This window comes from Grus americana, chromosome 10 (assembly GCF_028858705.1).
Source record: "Grus americana isolate bGruAme1 chromosome 10, bGruAme1.mat, whole genome shotgun sequence".
NCBI classification, from domain to species: Eukaryota; Metazoa; Chordata; class Aves; order Gruiformes; family Gruidae; genus Grus; species Grus americana.
In genome coordinates, this window is record NC_072861.1 from 11,685,511 (window position 1) to 11,704,973 (window position 19,463).

Here is a 19,463-nt window from a genome sequence, read left to right on the forward strand (position 1 = left end):
GTATTGAGAATAATATATTTTCCTGGCAAAAGTGCCAGGACAAATAAGATCTTAATCTAAATTTGACGATTACATTAGCATTGTAAAACATTTAAAATATTACCTATATGTAATGTTCAAATGGTTTGCAACTCTTTCAGGTTAGGTTTTAATAGATATTCAAATGTGTAGTTTTTACTTGCACAAAAGGCAACCACAAGCAAATTCATGAACATTTGGCAAAAAGGCCAAGATTATCTTTTTCAAATATTCAGAGCATTCATTTAGTCCTAATTTCCATGAGACATTTCCTTAACCAATAAAGGACAAATTCTGAAATGTTGCATTCAAACATAGAACTTTAAATCACTATAGTCTGTTAATTATGTGTTCTTTGTTAGGTAACCTTGCAACCCTGGAAATTTCTTAAGTTTTCAGCGATATGTAGTGAAAATTGCCACACCGTTATGACCCACCATTTGAATGAATACTCATCCCTTGGGACCCTACAACCTCTTTAGTAGCCAAGGTGTTTCTAAATCTGCTGTGTCTGGACGGTTATTGATCACTGTATCTGCCTCCTGATTTATCAGGCATGCATTCATGCCTGCATCACATGCACATCTAATACCGTTTTTAGCCTACAAGCACTGCAGACTTGCTTCTTAGAACCAGTCTTACAGCTCTCTGAATTTGCTACTTGCTTAAACATATTCATCAAACTTCTTTAATAAGAACTGCCAAAGTTCTGTCTTCTAATTTATCTCCTTAAGAGGTCATGTGGCAGAAGGACATCGAACAGAAGCAAAGGAATATTTTAGTGATTTTTTTTTTTTTTTAAATGTAAAATCAGTTCCAGGACTGTGGAAAACAAAAGGCTACTGATCTCAGATCATTGCCATCTGAATTCTGAGTTTGAACTAAATTGTTAGGAGGCAGCCTTGCCAAATTGCTTTGTTGATCTTGCTTTTAAATTTCGTATAACCTCTGTGGCTTGAAGATGTGCTCTTTTTGCAAGGTAACAGCTGTCATTCAGGCAGTTGCTTGTTTCTGCCATGGAAATATCAAACTTCAGCTCTGACAGTGAGTAAAATAAGCATGATGCGAGCACTAAGGGTCTAATTTTCTAGCCTCATTCTTGACTAGGATGCTTGACTAGCAATATAACCAAGCACAAGAATGGGAACTCCTCAACCTTGTGGAGATTCCTTGAGGGGGGAGATTTTTTTTTGTCCAATAGACCATGCACATCCACAGAGGAGCCCTGTGAATGGTGTGCTGAAAGGATAAAAGAACGGCAAGATCTTCTTTAGGCTGCAGTATTAATCATAGAAACAAGAGAAGGTAATAATATCCCTTCCAGATACTAGCCCTCCCCCACAGTTATATGGTTGTGTGAAAGGGTGGACTCTTCAATACAGAGATTTAATTTTCTAACCTTGTTGCTGCATCAGGGAGCCAGCCAGCTTAGCTTTTTTTTTTTTTTTGTGAACAGAGAAGGTACCGGAACAGGTTCCGCTTTACAGTCAGTATCTTTTTTTGACTGTCAGGTCTTTGATAAGAATATTTGCAAAGCAACCAGAAAAATTAAAGTGCACTCTAATACTCTTTACTCATCATTAACTTCTGAAATATTGTTGTGCATTAATTTTAACAGTTACTTTACAAAACCATTTATGAAAAATCTTGGATGCCAGAAAATGATAAAATGTTGTTGGTGTTATACCAGAGCTTCCCTCAAACTGGTTCTTGGTGTGGAACAGCCTATTTCACTCCCTCATACAGCATCCACCCACAGTGCTTTTCTGCTAAAGGGAACAAACAGCTGGAAAACACGCTGTTACTCTGTTTAAAAATCAAGTTAAATTTAGCCAGTTGTCTATGCTCTCAGACAGCTTCAGCTTGAGAACAATAAGGATACAGTACAGGACTGATGCTGGGTTTGAGAAAAAATTTCAAAAGAAAAGAAGCGTTTATTTTTTAAGTGAGTATTTGTAGTAGCTTTCTAATTTTCCCCCTCAAATCATGCCTAGCAGCTGCTGGTACAATGGTAATAAACATATACATCAGCCATTTTGTTGATATACTTTAAAACGCTTTACAAATAGTAACACACTGTTATTCAGAAAACAGAGCCACAAAGAAGCTAAGTGATTTATCTAAAACCTCATTTCATTTCTGAAATATCATTGGCCTTTTCATTGCTATGCCTTTATTGACCACAACAACTTGTGGTCAAGCTGCACAATTTTGGCTTAAGTAAAATTCCATGTTGTATAGGGTCTGCCAGCATATACAAACTGCAGCACCTGTGACTGATGTATAGGGTCAAGAAAGGCCCTCTGTCTCATGTAAGTCTTTATCAGGACAGTAAAACTATGGGGGGGATGCAAGAAAAGCCAAGTGGACTGTGTATTTTACACCTGATGCCTGCTCTGGAAAAGGTCTGTGTATCAGCCTCATTTTAGGGCAATGTCTCCTCTTTTTTTCAGAGCTGGTGGTGTAATGTATATACTAAACAGTGTAGGCTGTTTGTGGGCAGGTGGGTTTTTTCACCCCACATTCTACTTACAATCAGGACATTTGCCAGAGAATTTGCCTTGATTGCAGAAGGCCTAAGAAAACAATAAATCTGAGCAATTCTTCAGTTGCCCTGAAGAGGATACTGCTCTTGGTGATTCTTAGAAGCCCTGTAAGTTAGTAGCTATATGTTTTAGAAGATTTACTCAGGCCAGAAAACTCCCAAATAGCCAAAGTAGCTAGTCATAGCACTAGAGAATCAGAATGAAGACAGTACACTGAGATATATCTAATTTCATTGGGGGGGGGAGGGAAGAAAAAAATGAAATAAATTAGTGCAATATTTAAACCAGAAAATCCCTATAATGACAAATGACAACCCTGTAGCCCGCAAAATCTGCTAATGAAGTGTATGCTGTGGTTGTTATTAAAGCTAAACTTATGATCCATAATTATCTAACCATTAAATGTAAGTGGGGGCTAAACTGGGTATCTGTGTCAGATGATATTTCGGTGCTGTCTGGACTGAGAAAATTACTCATCAAATTTGATTTTTGCTGCCTCCCTTCTCTGATGATCAGCCCCCCTGAGGAGTTTACAGGCATTTAGAAAGATTCCTTCCTTCCTCCCTCCCTTTGTGTCCTTTCTCTTCATTAATTACACTGTAAGCTTTCTTTAAGTTTAATTTGTAGACCTTTAAAAATGGCTTCTGTAGAATAGCTGTGCCGTGCTGAGGTGACTGACCACAGAGCAATTCCGCATTGCCAGAGAAGCATCCCTCCTACTTGTGTGTAATTATCCTTGTCCAGATGAAATTTCCTGAACCTATAGCAGCAATAGTGTAGTTCCCTCCATCAGTCAAGTTTGATTATATGGGTATTTTTGCCAAAGTTACATCAGCTAAAATAAAGTTAAGAAAAAGGCACATTCAACTGACAGAGTAGTTGGCACATTAGAGTTTCTTTTTGATTGATGTATGATAAATTTTTTGTTGTCAAGAAAATTGTTTACACCATTTGACTAATGGGATGGATGGTCTGTTTAGGAGAGAAAATAGACACATATGGCAATGGAAAAAAGCTCTTATTTTGTTGGATTACTGCCCGCATACCAACAAAATGCTGCATGTCTTTAGTTCCAGCCTCAATTGGCTTCCACTGTAGCCAACAAGAGTTGAAAATGGTGAAAGTAGTTATGGCAAGAATGGAGCATTACTCACTGAGACCGACAAACTGCATGAGTACTGTGCATTTTACCTTTATTCCTGCTCTTAGGCGGGGGTGAAGTAAGGTCAATGTATGTTCTGTTAATTCATGCATGGGTCCACAGCCGCTGATTTCTTTTTAGAAGCTACTTTTTTTTTTCTGCTGTTAGCAAATATCCCATTAGCAAAAAAGTCCAGAGCTGACCTTCAGATGATGAGGTTGCAAACGTAAAACCAAAACCCTCTTTCACCAATGTGTGAAAAAAGTGCCATATTAAATACTAATTGCATAATATGAAAGCACTTGCAAGTAACAGGATGGATAGATTTTCTAGGTAGCTCAGTGGTTTACTGGCCTGCTTACTCTAACAAAAATATTGGAAAATAGTGAGGTTTTTCCTCCCTGAATCAGGAAAAACATCAGAGGTTATAACTTGTATTACCTGGCTCAGTGGAAGTGCCAGCTCTTGGCTGATCTCAGCCTTCTTTTAGTAGGGCAAACAGGAGACTGGAGAGGTATCTCACCAATACGGTTATGTTCTGCTGCAGGCTTTTACCTGCTGAGACCTGAGATGGATTGAGAAGGACTCCCTCCACAGGTCACTTAACAGCAGGATAACAATTTTCAGCCAGAGCTAACTGGAGTAGCTCTGAGCAGGCAGCTTGGAGGAGAAACTATCTGCCTGCATTATGTTACACCCTTAAACCATTTGGATTTGTTCTCCAATTTCTGTATAGCAATCATCCAAATTACAGAGCAAAAGGTTTTGTGAATAATGTGAAAAGTACAGCCAGGATTCTTTTAAACATCTAACACTCAATAAAGTATTCATGCTTTCTGGAATGAAGTTGGGCCTCTATATATCATTGATCCTTTATTAATGATTTCATTTTAAATACTGCTATCCTGATTCACAAAGGAAGCATTTTCCGTTTTTTATCGCTCTTCTGTTAAATATCCAAAGGGAGAATTTTCTGCTTACAGAAAAAGTAATTTCACAGATGACCACAATTGCTGAGGGCCAGGTTCAGAAAATTATAATCTTCTCCCCTCTTTCTCTGAAAGTTCCTGTCCTTGTTCATTAGCCATACACAGCAAGAGATGAAGCAAGCTGTATGAAACATTGTAATTGGGTGTCTCCCACTGATGCCACATTAATATGTCATTACACTAATATCTTTTACTGACACACAGTTATGGTTTTCAGAACAGATCTGGAAACCTGACAAGCTGGATATTGTATTTTAAAAGACTAAAATGATTTATACATTTCTTATTTAAAAATTTCTTAACTTGCAGGGTGCCTTAAAATCTGGCTTAGACCCTACCATGTTATCGCATCACTATAGAGAGCAGGTTGCCAAAAATACATGTGGAGCAGTGGGGCATCATGGTAGTAATGCTAATGAGAAGTCCAAGCAAAAATAGTACAAAGACCTCATACTCTAAGCCTGGAAAGCAAGCACCCTATATTCCTTGAACGCGGGCTGTCTACAACGTAACTGCAACATGTACTGCATAGGTATGGACATGACTTCCTTTACATGAGGAGAATACTATTAGAGAAATTTCTCCTTAAAGTCATCAGGCAACACACACTCCTACATGAAGACATAACCCAAAATTCAAGCGCCTTGTGTTAGTCTGTTTGAAGCCTTTCTATCGGTCTTATGAACAAGTGGACCAGAGCTACAGTGTATGAACTGTGACTATGTTAGATTTTTTTTTTCCAGCATGGGAATGCTTGCTTTAAGTCTTATGTTTAGTCGGAAATGGTCTCACAGCAGGCAGTTCAAGGTTTATGCAAGTTGCTCCTTTCTCATAAACAAATCTCAATGGGAAAAGCATTCAAGATAGATTTTTGTCTTTTTTTTCTTTTTTAGATGAATGGCAAATGGAAAACCTCTTTTCAAGTGAATTTGGAGCATGGACACTGTCTTGGGGAGAAGAAAGAAAAAAGAGAGAACTGCAAAGAAAGTTTGAAGAGCCTTGTGCTCCTGAAGGGCTGCCTGCCCTTCCTTTTAGCGGCACATGAGGTGAGTTGTGTGTGAATGATTTTGGCGTATCTTTATGCTGAAGAGCTATGTGTCGCTTAGCAACATTTAGCAGTGTGTAAGCACATGGAAGTTGCCTTTGGTACTTTACATAGCTGTGTCTGCTCTCATCCCAGATTCTGTTAGTAAGATGAAAGGTCCTTCTATGAGTTGATACAGGATCAAGGTGTACAGTGAGAATGGTATAGAGATCAGAAGCTGAGCTCTTTCAAAGCTAAATGGGCCATAGAAAAGACTGCAAGCTAAACAAAATGCAGAGCTAGACTGAAAAACCATGTAAGTGTTCTCTCTCCTTTAAAGTATGAACTGTCTTCGCTGTTGCAACTGCAGCACTGTTTACTTTCATTTCCAGTGACAATAAGAATAAAAATCTATTTAAAGTGTTTAAGGGAGTAAATTGCACATTCAAAAGAAATATTTTTTTGTGAAGAGTAGCATAGACTGGTTATAAAAAGTAAATTGAGTGAACAGAAAACAGATTGAGAAACCAGGTACGAGCTATTCCACTCAGGAAATTTTATCCAGAGACCTGCAGCCTGAAAACATTTGTGTAACTTTAAATTTCTGTTCCAGAGTGTTATGAAGTATAAAGAGATTCTTAGGAGAGGACTTGTTGTCTAACATGGTTGATCTCACTGCATTTTATGCTTTGATGCAGTGCCTGTATGATCAGATTGACTAGCCTGAGGCTCGCTGTTGTAGCAAGTCTGATTTGACATTACAGTAATGTAAATCAGGAACAAGTCCATTCGAGACAGAGGTCTTAAAAAAATCCAGACCATAGTGTGCGAAGTTTATCTTCCCACTTCTGAGTGTTAGGAAATGCTCTGTGAAAGCAAGATCTCAGCGCCGCTGGAGAACAAGCAGAGAGTCTGAATTAACTTCTCTTATGGTGTGACATCCTTGAAGTTAAGGACCATTTCAACTGCGACACTTTTGTATTTCCTTAAATTTTATATTTTCTCTGGTGGCAGGAAGGTAAGAAGAGGCCCTGAGTGCTCTCAAGCCAACAATATAGTAATAATTTGGAGTTGTTCCCAAATCTAAGTCACTAAATCTAGCTTTAGGCTTGATAGCAACACAAGGAAGGTTCTGGGAAATACCTTAGGCAGCTGTAATTCAAAGAAACTCTAAGATACTCTGTATTATATATAGCACTGTGATGGCCCTTTGTAGTCTTAGGGAGCAGAGGAGTATAAGGATTTTAGGATGGCTGCCTTCTAATTATGGTGTGGTGTCCCATAGTAATCATAGTTTACATGAACCTGAGGACTGATGCTGGAGCATAAGCTTTTATATGTCTTCATTCATCCCATAGAAATTTAAAAAATCAAATGAACTTGTAATTCAAATGATGAAGAGAGCCAAAGAGATTATTACCAATGAGGCCAACTGCAACTAATATTGTATTAACCTTGCAAAATACAATTAACAAGTCTTTAACTTTAGGTAAGTATTAAAACTCTGAACTCAGCATTTAAGCTTTTTAAGCTTAGCACTTAAGTGTGTGCTTATTGTGAAGCCTCTGTGTTAGTTTTTTGTGACAGGGCTTAATATGCAAATCAAAGGTCTGTGAAATGGTACTGAAAAAAGATGTCCAGCATAACTGAAATGTAGCTGCAGATACTGTAGTTTGTTTTGCTTCGATTATAAACTCTCAGAGGTAGAGGGCCACTGTTTTATTCTTTATAAAACACCTGGCATGTGTGTTGTGTCCAGTTATGGTTCCTGTGCTCCATTATCATTTAAGAATTAAAAAAAAAAAAAAAATCATGTAAATAATGTAGCTCTGTAGAATTTGCCAATAGAAAAAGCAGCCAGTAAAACTTTTTTCCTGCTTTATATGATAATATATATGTTCTCTTTGCTATTTGGATATAAGAATTTTATAGGGGATATCATTACATATTTAACTGTGTGGATTCACTTCTGTGGTAAAGATGAAAAGCCAAAAAAAATTCTGATTTTTCTTTAATTTCAATCTCTTACTATGGCAGGAGATAATTACATTCTTACAAAATTAAAAGGGAAAATATTTTTATGTAATATTATTCAAGTTGATTCCAAGAAGAAAATTTGCCATTCCAGAATTAAAAATTTACAGTATGTATTGTCTTTCAGACAATTATCAAATATGTAAATTCCAAAGAGATGTTTGACCTGAACTTAGATCTGCTGCATGCATCAAGATTCATTCATTATAAACTAATTTAGGAACAACTAATTGGTGTTCAAGGCATTAATTTCTTTTTGTTGTTTAAATTCAGCTATTTCTGTCTATAGCATAATACATAAGAGGCAATGATCATTGCTTCTTAACTTTTTGTGCAAATAAATTACAAAATTAATTGCTGGTTACACTGAAATTAAGGAGATGTCAGTGTTTCAATTACAAACCTTTATTTTTGGAGGTTTATAAATCAGTTCTAAAAAGTTCTCTCCAAACACGAGAAATAAATTAATTAGCAGACATTGTCTTAGCTGACAAGCATGTTTGTTTACATCTTTAGTGATCTCAGGAGTCTTAACCATTTAACATTTCCTAAGTGCTTTGAGATCCTTGAAGGATGGACTCAATAAAGTGCAAAGTATTATTAGTATTCTGTTTAATTTCATGTTAACAATATATATGCCATTGGCTATTTAAGCCAATTGTGTTTGCTAGATCCCACAATGTATCTATTAGGAAATGTCTCATGGAAATTATTAAAGATTCAGTTGAGATCTGGTGATCGCTTACTTTGACAAGCAGAGGAACTGGCAAGCATCCTTTTAAGGAGCAAGATAAACCACTGCCTCCTTGGAGGAACAAAGAATGGGAAGACAGGATTGCTGTTATATGCACCATGAATTTGGAAAGCCTGGTTAAAAACAGAGGCATCTTTATAGATACCTAGAAGATAAATATATACCTCCGTACACAGATGGAGATGACACACACACGTATATAGTGTCCATCATTTAGACTAGATTCAAACCACTTAAGGAGGTGCCAGTTTCATATCATAATTAAGCTGCTGAATGGGGCTGTTTACTCCCTTTTTTCTCTCCTGTGCCTCCAACTGTGTTCCTAGGCATACTGTTACCTTGGTCTGAATTTGACATGATCATCCTTGCTGGTTCAGGGATGACAGGAAGCAGTTCATTTATTGGAGGGCAGGATTCATTTTCTACAGGTTTAGCTACCTGAACCAGCCCACCGTGGGGCCAGACAAGTACTGGAGCAGTCAGATGAACAGGAAAGGTGTGAAATTAGCTTAGTTCTAATGTCAGATTTTACTGTGGGTTTGGTTGTAGTCCCTCTGTATTTGGTTGTGGGAGCCAGACCCTTCCAAAAAGTAGGCAGGTCTCAGGCTGGTTGCAGGGCCCCTTCTTCACTGACTACAGAGGAAGAATAAGGTGAAAACACTTTTTTAACATAGCCTTCTCCATTTAGCACCTAAAGTTAGATCATTTTCATCTAGGATAAACCAAATCTTGCTTAAATGAAAAGTATGTATTTCCCTTGGGTTTTTTAGGACTTAAGTTAAAGAGGAATATGGCCATTTCTCTTGGGCTTTAAAGCCAAAAATAACATTTAAAATGTTCATCAAGTTTTCTCTGAAACCTATTTAAACATCTGAATAAAAGGAAGAAGATGTATTGTTATTTAGAGCTCCTTGGAGAAACTCCAAGCTTTAATTGCACTTCACTTTCATTTCAGTAAGAATGAATTTGAGTGAAAGTGTCTCTGTCCTGTGGTGCTCTTTCATTCCCCATCTTAGTTCCTGTGGAAACAGTGCACTGGTGCAGCCAAACTCAGCCAGGCGCCCTCCTGCTGTTGATTTAGACAACTCTTTTGGCTCCTAGCTGATTTTCTCTTGTTTTGAGAATAAATTAAAAGCACGTTTGAAAGAAGCAATGTCAATTTTTCTAATTATCTGAGACGCGGGGACAATAAATACCACACAACCTATTAAACAAATATATTCAAGAGAGTTCAGTTTATCCAGACAAATCAACTTTTTACAGGGAATCCAGTGGTTCTCTCTGAGATTTTCAGGCCAGATAATGTGTGCACACTGGATGCAACATGGTTGTTCTGGGTATGTTGGACCTACTGTTTGTGTACGTGCATGCAAAAATGACCTTGTTTCCTAAGAACTTGCTGAACACGTTCTCTGGAGTCCCTCGTGTGCATCAGCTAGCTCTCTGATATCTCCAGATGCCACAACAGCCAAAAATAAATAAATATAAAAACTTTTTTGTTTTCCTTTCAGAAATCATGAGTTGAAAGACAGTTCTGGAGTAACCCAGGCCTGTTTATCTTTTATATGGCTAATGAGAGGTGAACACTTTCTCTGTTTTACATCTAACCACACTTGCTGAGATCTATGGCAGCACACTTAAAACAGTTTCCATGGGAAGGCTGATGGCTGAGTTTATCTTAATTTATGCAACACTTGTTTTCTGAGCTCTACATGTGTTTTGATATAGTGTCAGGAGTTCTTCATCAGCTGAGTAAACGGAGTGCTTGATGTTTCTTGATGCTGTTCTTTTATTCCCAGGCCTGTTGCTACCAGATTTCCTCTTTTCTCCTACAAAGCATAGCAGATTTTCTACTATTTTCAATGTCTTCTGACATATGAGATTTCTTGAAATACAGCTGGTAATTGTATGTGCAGTTACTCACCATAATATCTGCTATTTTTTTTAGTTCTAAACTAAACACACGTTAGAATTTCCTCTGGTGAGACAGTCATGTTTGGGGAATGTTCATGGGATGCTGCATTTTTAAGGCTTACTTTTACTTTACTGATTCTTTTTTTTTTTTCTTTCCCCCCACTTTTGCTTACTGTTTAAGAGTTTTGGGGACAGATTGTTCAACCATTACGTAATTCTGGCAAAGTTAATGACTGTGTTCTTGAAAGTAAGAATGGAAGAACTGGAGAGTAAGTTGGATTGTGATAATGATGAGCCTGGTTGTTTAGTACATATAGGCCACTAAAACGTTGGCCTAAATTTAAACAGACATTAGGAACTGTGGGAACAGACTCTGGAGTCAGAGACTGTGTACTTCGTTATAGTGGATCCTAAATATATGTAAAAACTGCAAAGCAGGGGGAAATTGGACATATCTATATCTGTCATTTTAGCTTATATGAAGAAAGAAGGATTTATATCTTATAAAGAGTGAGATTCTCTTTTCTGAAATTAGTTCATAGCCCCAATTATACTGCATTTGAATTTCACACACTTAAAGCACTTTAAAAGTTTTAAAATCAAGTAAAGGACCTGATGAAAAAATCCATACTGGAAACTTTTGGCTGTTTCAGAAGCATAATCTTTTCTGTATCACTGATAAAAATCATAAACAATAAATTCTACCTCCCTAAATTTAAAAGAAAGTGGTATGATAAGTTATTGTTAAAGCTATAGGTAGTACACATTCTTACTGACAGTGACCTTTATAGTCAACCAAAAAAAAAAATAAAAGGCTCAATTCTTGTATTTATTTTCCTATGTTCTGTAAAAGTTCGGTGAGAAATCTTGCATCTTTCTGCCTGTTGGTATGAGATTGTAGACTTACATGTTTCATGAGAGTAGTAAAGGAATCCAGGGAATATTTCCCATGGTTTTTTAGGGCAGTGTAAATGAGCATGGGGAGTTACCAGGAATGGGGGAATTTCCTTGGGACTTATCTTTGGAGAGGAAGGAGCAATCTATGTTCATTGACCTCTAATTAGCTGGTTTTGTCCAAGGCAGGCTGGTTGGTCTGGTTGCTATTTGTATTTCTGAGCATCTCATCTGGACACAGTCTGCTCAGAGAAGTTTTTTGCATATTTTCATTGTGAGGAAGATAAAGCCTGCAGGCTGCAGGACTTATGATTATCATATTGGCAATTTTTAGTTTTTATTTTAAGCAGTATTGCTCAAGGTATTCTCACACATGTGAGGAAGTATTGATGCTATCGGACCTTAAATACTGTGTGTACAGTTCTCTGCTAACCTCACCCAGGAAAATGAAATCTGGTACAAAGAATGGCTACAGGAATTTGGAAGCCTGCCTTATGAAAAAAAGCTGAAAGCATCTTTGGACTAGGAAAACAAAAGCTGAAAGGGCTTAGATTGCTCTCCCTGACAGTCATGAAGGTTGAACGTGAAGCTCCTAATGAAATTCAATATACATGTCTTTGCATTGAGATGCTGTGAGACTACAGGCTAGCTTAGGTTTATGCAACTCCTAATTTTGCAGTTTGCTCATTACAGCTGAAAGAAAGCCTTCTAAGATGCACCCACACTGTCAGATCCTTTACAGAGATGTTAGTGTGCTGTCAAATTACGAAATATCTTCTGTATGCCTCACAAAATTTGAACTCAAATATATGAAGTGTCAATGTATATAGATCAGATATATTTGATTTTCATTGTGCAGTTGTTTTTCTATTATTTTTTTCTAGTTGCTCTACCTGCTTCAAAACTGGTAATCTCATTCTTGTTCTAACATTCCTAAAGCTTTCTCACTATTAAAACTTGTTTCTAAATGAGATGGGTTTGCTTAAGTTTTATATAAAAAAGATTTTTTTTTAAGTCATGTAATGCCTAATATTTTCATCACCTGTAAATGAAGAAAATTCATCTTTTTGCAAAATCTCAGTGTAGGACTACAAAACTGTAGATGACAGTTCTTTTATAAGCTCTCAATGTATTGTTCAGTTCATCTACATGCAGAGCTGGGGTAGTGGTATTCAAGAAGTATATGCGTGGGCTAATTGGATTTTCCATTTTGTATTACTTCATTGTTAAATATGTGCAGGCTTAAAAGATTCAGGGTAATAAAACTAGTATAATGCTACATGTATATGATTACCTCTGGCTTATCAATGACTTAATCCCAGAGTTAATGCCATTTATTTTTCAGATGTGAGAATGACCCATCATCTATGAAAATATTAAACTGACTCTCACAGTACAATATTGATTGGCAGAACTGGAAGCGTCCTTAAAGATTTTTTTTCCAGTTTGAAAATTAATGCAACAACATCTAGTTGTTTCTGGGTAATATATGGTTTTTCTCCTGTGACGTTGTCAGAACAACAGGGTGGGTGATGGTATAGAAAATATCTTTAAAGTTGTCTTTTTTGTTAAACCCTTTAGTAGCTGAACATTAACAGTAGTTAGGACTTAGGATTCTGTTGTCAGAGCACTGATTTGCCTGATTTCTCTCTCTTAATGACTACAAGATGTTAAGATGCTCAGCACATGCAGGAAAAAACACTAAATATAAAAAAGAAAAATAGACTAGGAGAATTAAGGTAGACTTAGAGATTCAGGTGCTTATTTCCACTGAAATTCAGTATCCCAGTGTTTGGACACCAAAATTCAGTAGAAACCTTTGAAACTGCTTTCTACCTTTTCAGTACTCCCCATTATGAAGGTAGTGGAAAGATTGGTACTGGATATCAGCATAACAAAGAATCTTATTCAGCAGTGAAAAATGAATGGAAAACTGTCAATATGAGAATAGAGCCATTTATTCTGGGTAAAAATTACAGTAGGGCAAAGAAATTGTTTCTGCCTCTAGCATTGTCTAACCAAACATTAGACCTGGAGTCTAGAAACAGACTTGCAGTATTTTCTGCAGCTTCCTGAGTCTTGTCTCCCTAATTTCTTCCTCTTTGAAGGGGAGTTGTTTACTAGTGGTATAATCATAGCTTTGTTTTACTGTGGTAAGGCTGTCAAGTAACACACCAGCAAGAGTCCAGAAAAATCCCCAAAAGGCCACCCAGAGCATTCGTGCAAGTAATCAACAGTGATAAATTTAGCATGAAACATTTGGCCATGTAAACTGCAGACTGAGAACAATGGATTTCTCCAGCTATGATAGGAGGGACTAGCTGCCCCCCTATCCACTAATTATCTGTGAAAATGAGGTTTGGGGGTTGCTAGCAGGATTAATTACTTTGCAACTGCTGCAAATTATGGTGATTTTGAGAAAGTAGCAGTCAAAGAAAATGTCTGTACATGTTTGTTTGCCAAAAATAGCACAGCCAAAACTTGGCCATGTTTTAAAGTTTCAAGCAAAATGTATCCTACCATTTCAGTATAGCTTGAATGCTGAACAGGCTGAAATAGCAATACAAACAGCCTGAGATAGTAAAAGCTCTTAGGAGACACTTGAAGATGTCAAAGCATCTCTCGTTTTCCCCACTAATTTTGTGTGCTTGTGGTAGACAGAGGCCATGACATGGAGCTGGTGTTTTGTCTATGCAGATGCGGTAGTCTTCCACCATTTCCTTGAGATGTGCTAATATGGGGAACAGAGCCAATGGGAGATGAACAGTGAAAATATTACAGAGATTTGCTTCTCAGGGCAGGTTTTTTATGAGAAAAGATAATGTGGGCACACATTCTGTTCTTATATGTGCTGGAAATTTTTTGAGATCGTAGAAAGAATAGAGATAGTATTAATGGTCTCATCGATTATAAATTTTACTCTATCAGTTGAAGCAAAAGCATAGTCATCCCATTTACTGGCTAGAATATGCAACTTCTCCGGAAGATATCTAGCTTTACTAATTCAGGAAAAGGGAAATACTAGAAACAGACCAAGAATTGTTCAGGTCTATATGGGCCTGCTCTTTTGTGGAGGCCGCTAGCCTATAGGTCCCTGCTGTCCGGTGGCAATTTCCAGGTTTTTCTCCTGGATGTGTATCATTGCATAATTATTCTAACTGCTTTTGGGAAAGATTTGTGCAAAGCGTACTCAGTCCTTTGTTTTATAGACAGTCATTATTACAAAATGAACATAGCCTCAGATATTTAGTAAAAGTATATTTTAAAAAACAATTAAACTTGAAGAAGACAAGATGACTGCAAATATTCATAGCTCCCTTAGCGATGATCTTGAAAAATTTCAGCAGTATATCTTTATATTACACTGTACAACCTTTGAGGCAGACATCTCCATCACATGCAGACCACAGTATATTAGCACAGTGAATTCTGCATTAATGACTTTCAAATAGTCCCCAGAACTCATGATATAGCTTGAGCTGTGGGAACAGTTTTCTGTAAGGCTTACTGCCAAATCTTTTGCTTTTGTTATTCTCTTATGAAACTGTGGCAATTTAGCACAAGCCTGTACTAAAAGCTCACATTTTATATACTCACGAAGTGCAAAAATCAATGCATGAGCAGGCAAAGAAAAATTAAAATGCTTGTAGTCTGCAAGAGGGCTACCTGCAAACCCATTTCATCAGTCTGGCTAAGTACCCCAAAGTCAGGAAGCTTATCTGATCCATCTAGATTTCTTGATGATGAAAATCTCACAAAAACAAAGGATTTCTGACACTTCATGATTTCAGTCACTCAGAAAATACCATGAGAAACACTTATGCTTCTTTCATATTGCATATTTTGCTGCCTGCAGACAAATCAGAAAATGAGAACACTGAACAACTCTCAAAAAAGTAACCTTTTTTAAAATCCCTAACATTTTTGCCTTGTGTCTAATGACAAAAATGAAGTAATTATGTTCCTGCTTTTGACACAGTCGACTGATCCCTGCTGAGAAAGAGTGTTCACACTTGCTTGCTTCAATAAGTAAGACATGAAAAGGATGTCAGGAACCAAATTCCAGCCAGGTGTAAATAGGTGTAATTCTACTGAGATTGAGGGAATTTTACCCCAGAGATTTTGAGAGCCTTTCACAGATGCAAATTAAGTGACCCTTCTGGTTCCACATTACAAATGTTTTGTAATGAAAGCAGAATTGGTATGAAACTTCATTATTACGGCAAAGCATTTCATACTGTGACAATGCAGCTCACTTCAACAGAATCAATGCAAGACATTGTCTAAATCAAATGGCAAACACACCTATTCCTGAGGGGGTTTCAACCCTGAGTTTCTCAACTGTGGGATGTTTCCTGATCTGCCTGCCTCCCAATAGGTCCTGAGCTTGTCAATACAAGTTTTTTGGCGTCCTGTCATTTTCCCAAGAGAGATTTAGTCTTTTGCATTCCAACTTTCCATATATACTGTGGTGTTTAAAGAAAGATTTTTCACAAGACATGCTCCAGTGAATAAATAAACAATGACCACACTCAAAGTGTACTCCAGTTCCAGAGGAATTATTGGTTCTGACTATGCTGTCCATGATGTAGGGAAATCTTTGGAACCTCTTCTATCTGAGAATCATTTGTTTACCTGTGCTTAGGTTTCTAATGCAGATCCTGGATTGCAGCAGGATAGAGAACCATAAGAAAAGTATTCATTCACACGTGGTATGCTCCTCTCCACTCATTACCCACCACAAAAGCAAATCCTGGAAACTAACTTCTTGTCCTTTTTCATAAGTGTCTCAGAATATGAAACATTTCTTAAAATGATCCACAATTCAGCTCAACAGATTATCAGCTAAAACAGTCCCCTCGAACTGAAACTAAGCTTTAAACAGAAAAAAGTTCCCAAATTGCATTTCCTTGAAATTGCGTTGCCATTTATGTGTCTCTGCAGGCATTTAATGGTAATAACTTAAAAATATTAACATTTTAATGATATTAAAATGGCAGAATAGCTTGGAGAACAATGCTAAAGCATCCAGAGTCATTGTTACATTTTTACTTTTCAAAGGAAGGTTTAAGCCAGATCCCAAAGTCAAAGAGCCAGAACACCTATGAAAAATGACTCATCGCATTGTGTCCCAAAATAAAGCAGCACGTACTTCATGCGTCCTGATAGAAGTGCATCCTGTAAATTTCCCAGACTAGATTTTTACGTGTACCTTTAAGTCAAAGAAGCACCTGAGCTACTATTTGCTGATCAAAACCAGAGCAAATCTCTGTTTGCAGTTCAGCCACCTCTAATAAGTGGAAGTTTAAAGGGCTTTTGAAAGACTGAACAAAGCACGTGTGGCTAAGACGGAGCACTTGTCAACTCCAGGGAATAATCCAACAGTTGCAAGCCAGAGTCAATCTGTTCCTTGCATGACGGCATAGATACAGCCACAAGCAAAGGCCATTCAATTTACTGAGAAATGTGGAGTCAGCTGTGACCAGATTCAGGGAAATGTGATCTTTTGTGTTTGAGGTACCTGCTAGAAAGAACTTGTGCCATGGCCATATTTAATGCTCCAGATGGCACAGTTTCTCATGAAATGGTGTTGCTACAAGCCCTTCACATTCATCCTGTGACAGACACATTGCTAGGTTATACATCTCCTTCAGTAATGTTTTCTTCAGCCAGAAAAAGGGAGTTTTTAAATGATGCTGAAACTATTAACAAAGAAAGCATAGATGACTATTTCCTATGTTTAATTATGTATAAAAATAATATTACCAAGAACAGATTGCAGAGACAGAAACTCTGGCATTCAGGCTTTGTAGAGCCTGTGTTGTTGTCCAGCTTTAATTCTGTGTACTTCCTCCTCGGGCACATTTTGATTTACGGTAATATTTTAACCACTGGACCTCAGCCACTCTTAGAGCAGTGAATATGAATAGTTGTTCAGTGCTTTGTTCTGTCCTCATGGCTGACAATGTGTCCAGACCCTGCTCTGGAGATAAAATTATTAATTCTCCTATGGGCTTTTTTATGATGCAGATCACCTCGCAAATAAAATTTCAGACCAAATGATTAAAGTTTGGCAGAGTTAAGTGGTATTTGAAAATGGGGTGTTAAAATGGGAAACATCAGCACACTTAACAGTAAGAGGCACTGCCATTCCCACCTGTGTTAAAATTCTGCCTTTGAAATGTATTTAAAGTGACTTCAACTATAGCTGGCTGTTTTGCCCATTCGAGGATAGGTCAGCAGGGGTAACGGAACAGCAGCAGTGTTTAAGGATTGCAAAGAACTAATGTCTAGGGATTGCTCTGAATCAAACTTAAAACTCACATACACATAAAAACATCTACCAGCTAATTCCTAGAGTATTTGGTGAGCTAAAAATGCATGTTTTCAAATGAGTTAGGGCTGGGAAAGTGGCTGTAAAACAGAAGTAATTGTCACACCTTTAAGAAGACACAGGCAGACATATCCTTTGCTGTGAATGCTCATTCAGTGTCATCAAAATGCAAACATATCTACTGTGACTGTGCATAATGAAGATGGTCTAAACATTATCAGTAGTATGTACAGGTGTGTACAATGCCAACTATGAAAAAAAAAATGTATGTTTCATACAAAGCTACATCAATAAATGGAGAGCTTTAGTGCTATGAAGTGAGCCTGCCTGTGTCTAGTCAGAGGAGGGAAGTTAATCCCCCGAATCCAGGGAGACTGTAGTTTAAAAACCAGCCTTCCAAAGTCTTGCTGTTAATGGTGCAGCCTAGACAGAGCACTTAGTTCTCCTGGCTCTTTGTCTGTGATAATTCACCTCCAGAGCAATATTATAGATCAGTCACTCTGAATCAATAATATTTGCATGCACTTATGTGTAGTTCATGCTAAGGAGGGTAAGCCAGAGCTAATCAAGCTGAAACATCATTTGTACACTTGGCAGCTCCCTGCTAACTTTGAACAGTCCAGTACATTAAAGCATAAGGATCAAAAGATCTAGAACTGAAATAGTGAGGACAGCTGATTTTTAAATGGAATGACTATAAAAGTCAAGTGCCTCATGAAAGCGTATGGGTTTCTACAAAGCTAAATGACAGATCTTACTAATACCCAAATGCAGGCAATAAATTACCCACAACCAGCCGATAGTTCTCAGATCTCTCTGACTAACAGCATCTGAACACCTCCCATGTATTTAAAAGCCAAAATAATTCTTTTTTCAGATCGTGTAGGAAGAACAGCTTGATGGATATCTATTATTTGTTTGATCACAAGTGAGAGCAAAGATCAGCCTCTATGCTAATCAGGATTTCCTAGTCTGTGAAGAGATTATTTTTCAGATCAGCTTGATTTATTTTATTTAAGATCCTCATATCAGGATACCAGATCCCTACCCCAAGCTGCACCTATATTTTGTTGCTCCTTGTAAAAACTGGCAGCATCAACAGTGCTTTGCATAAGGGCATCTCGTTAATGAAGTAAAATGCATATGCAGTTATACAGGTCCTAGATTTGGGGGGAGGGGAGATACATTCATTGTGTCTGCATTTATACATGGTACACTTAAAGAGCCTCTCCTTCTTATCACTTGCAGGTATTTATAACTTATTCGTACATAAACTATTTAACCCTTCTGAACCTAATATAAATTTGTTGTCTGTCTGTAGAGAACTCACAGGTTTATCTTTGTATTCCAGACCTATCTCATTCTGCTCAAAATAAAATTGGTCTGTTTTCCTAGCATTGACTTGTAGTTGTCTGGCCATCAGCTTGAACTGAACAGGACTAAACCAGAGCTTTTAATCTTTGTCTCCAAGCTACCTCTCTGTCATGTCCTTCTTTAATCACTATGGACACCACTGCAATCCCGCTTGTTAATTAGGCCAGTAACTGGAGTATCATATTTGTAATGCTTTATGGGTCCTCACAGAAACATCATATCTAAATCTTGCAAAGTTGTTTTTTTGTTTTTGTTTGGGTTTGTTTTGGGGTTTTTGTAGTTGTTGTTGGTTTGGGTTTTTTCCAAATCTTAGATACAGCCTCTCCAATCCTGCCCACACAGCTAAAATGTTCATCCAGAGACACTTCATCTCACATCTTGATTACTGCATTGCCAATGCATTTCACTCAGCCTATATCCTCCTAGAACATTGCTGCCAAG

At 37.5% G+C, this 19,463-nt stretch overlaps 1 long non-coding RNA gene across 2 annotated transcripts in view; it reads left to right on the plus strand.

Moving 5' to 3' along the window:
- Window positions 1–19,463, plus strand: part of LOC129210939 (uncharacterized) — a 447,576-nt gene that overhangs the window by 267,855 nt on the left and 160,258 nt on the right. For both annotated transcript variants that reach the window (XR_008578673.1, XR_008578674.1), the window contains exon 5: window positions 5,588–5,740. This is a non-coding gene — a long non-coding RNA (uncharacterized LOC129210939). The remainder of the gene's footprint in view (window positions 1–5,587; window positions 5,741–19,463) is intronic.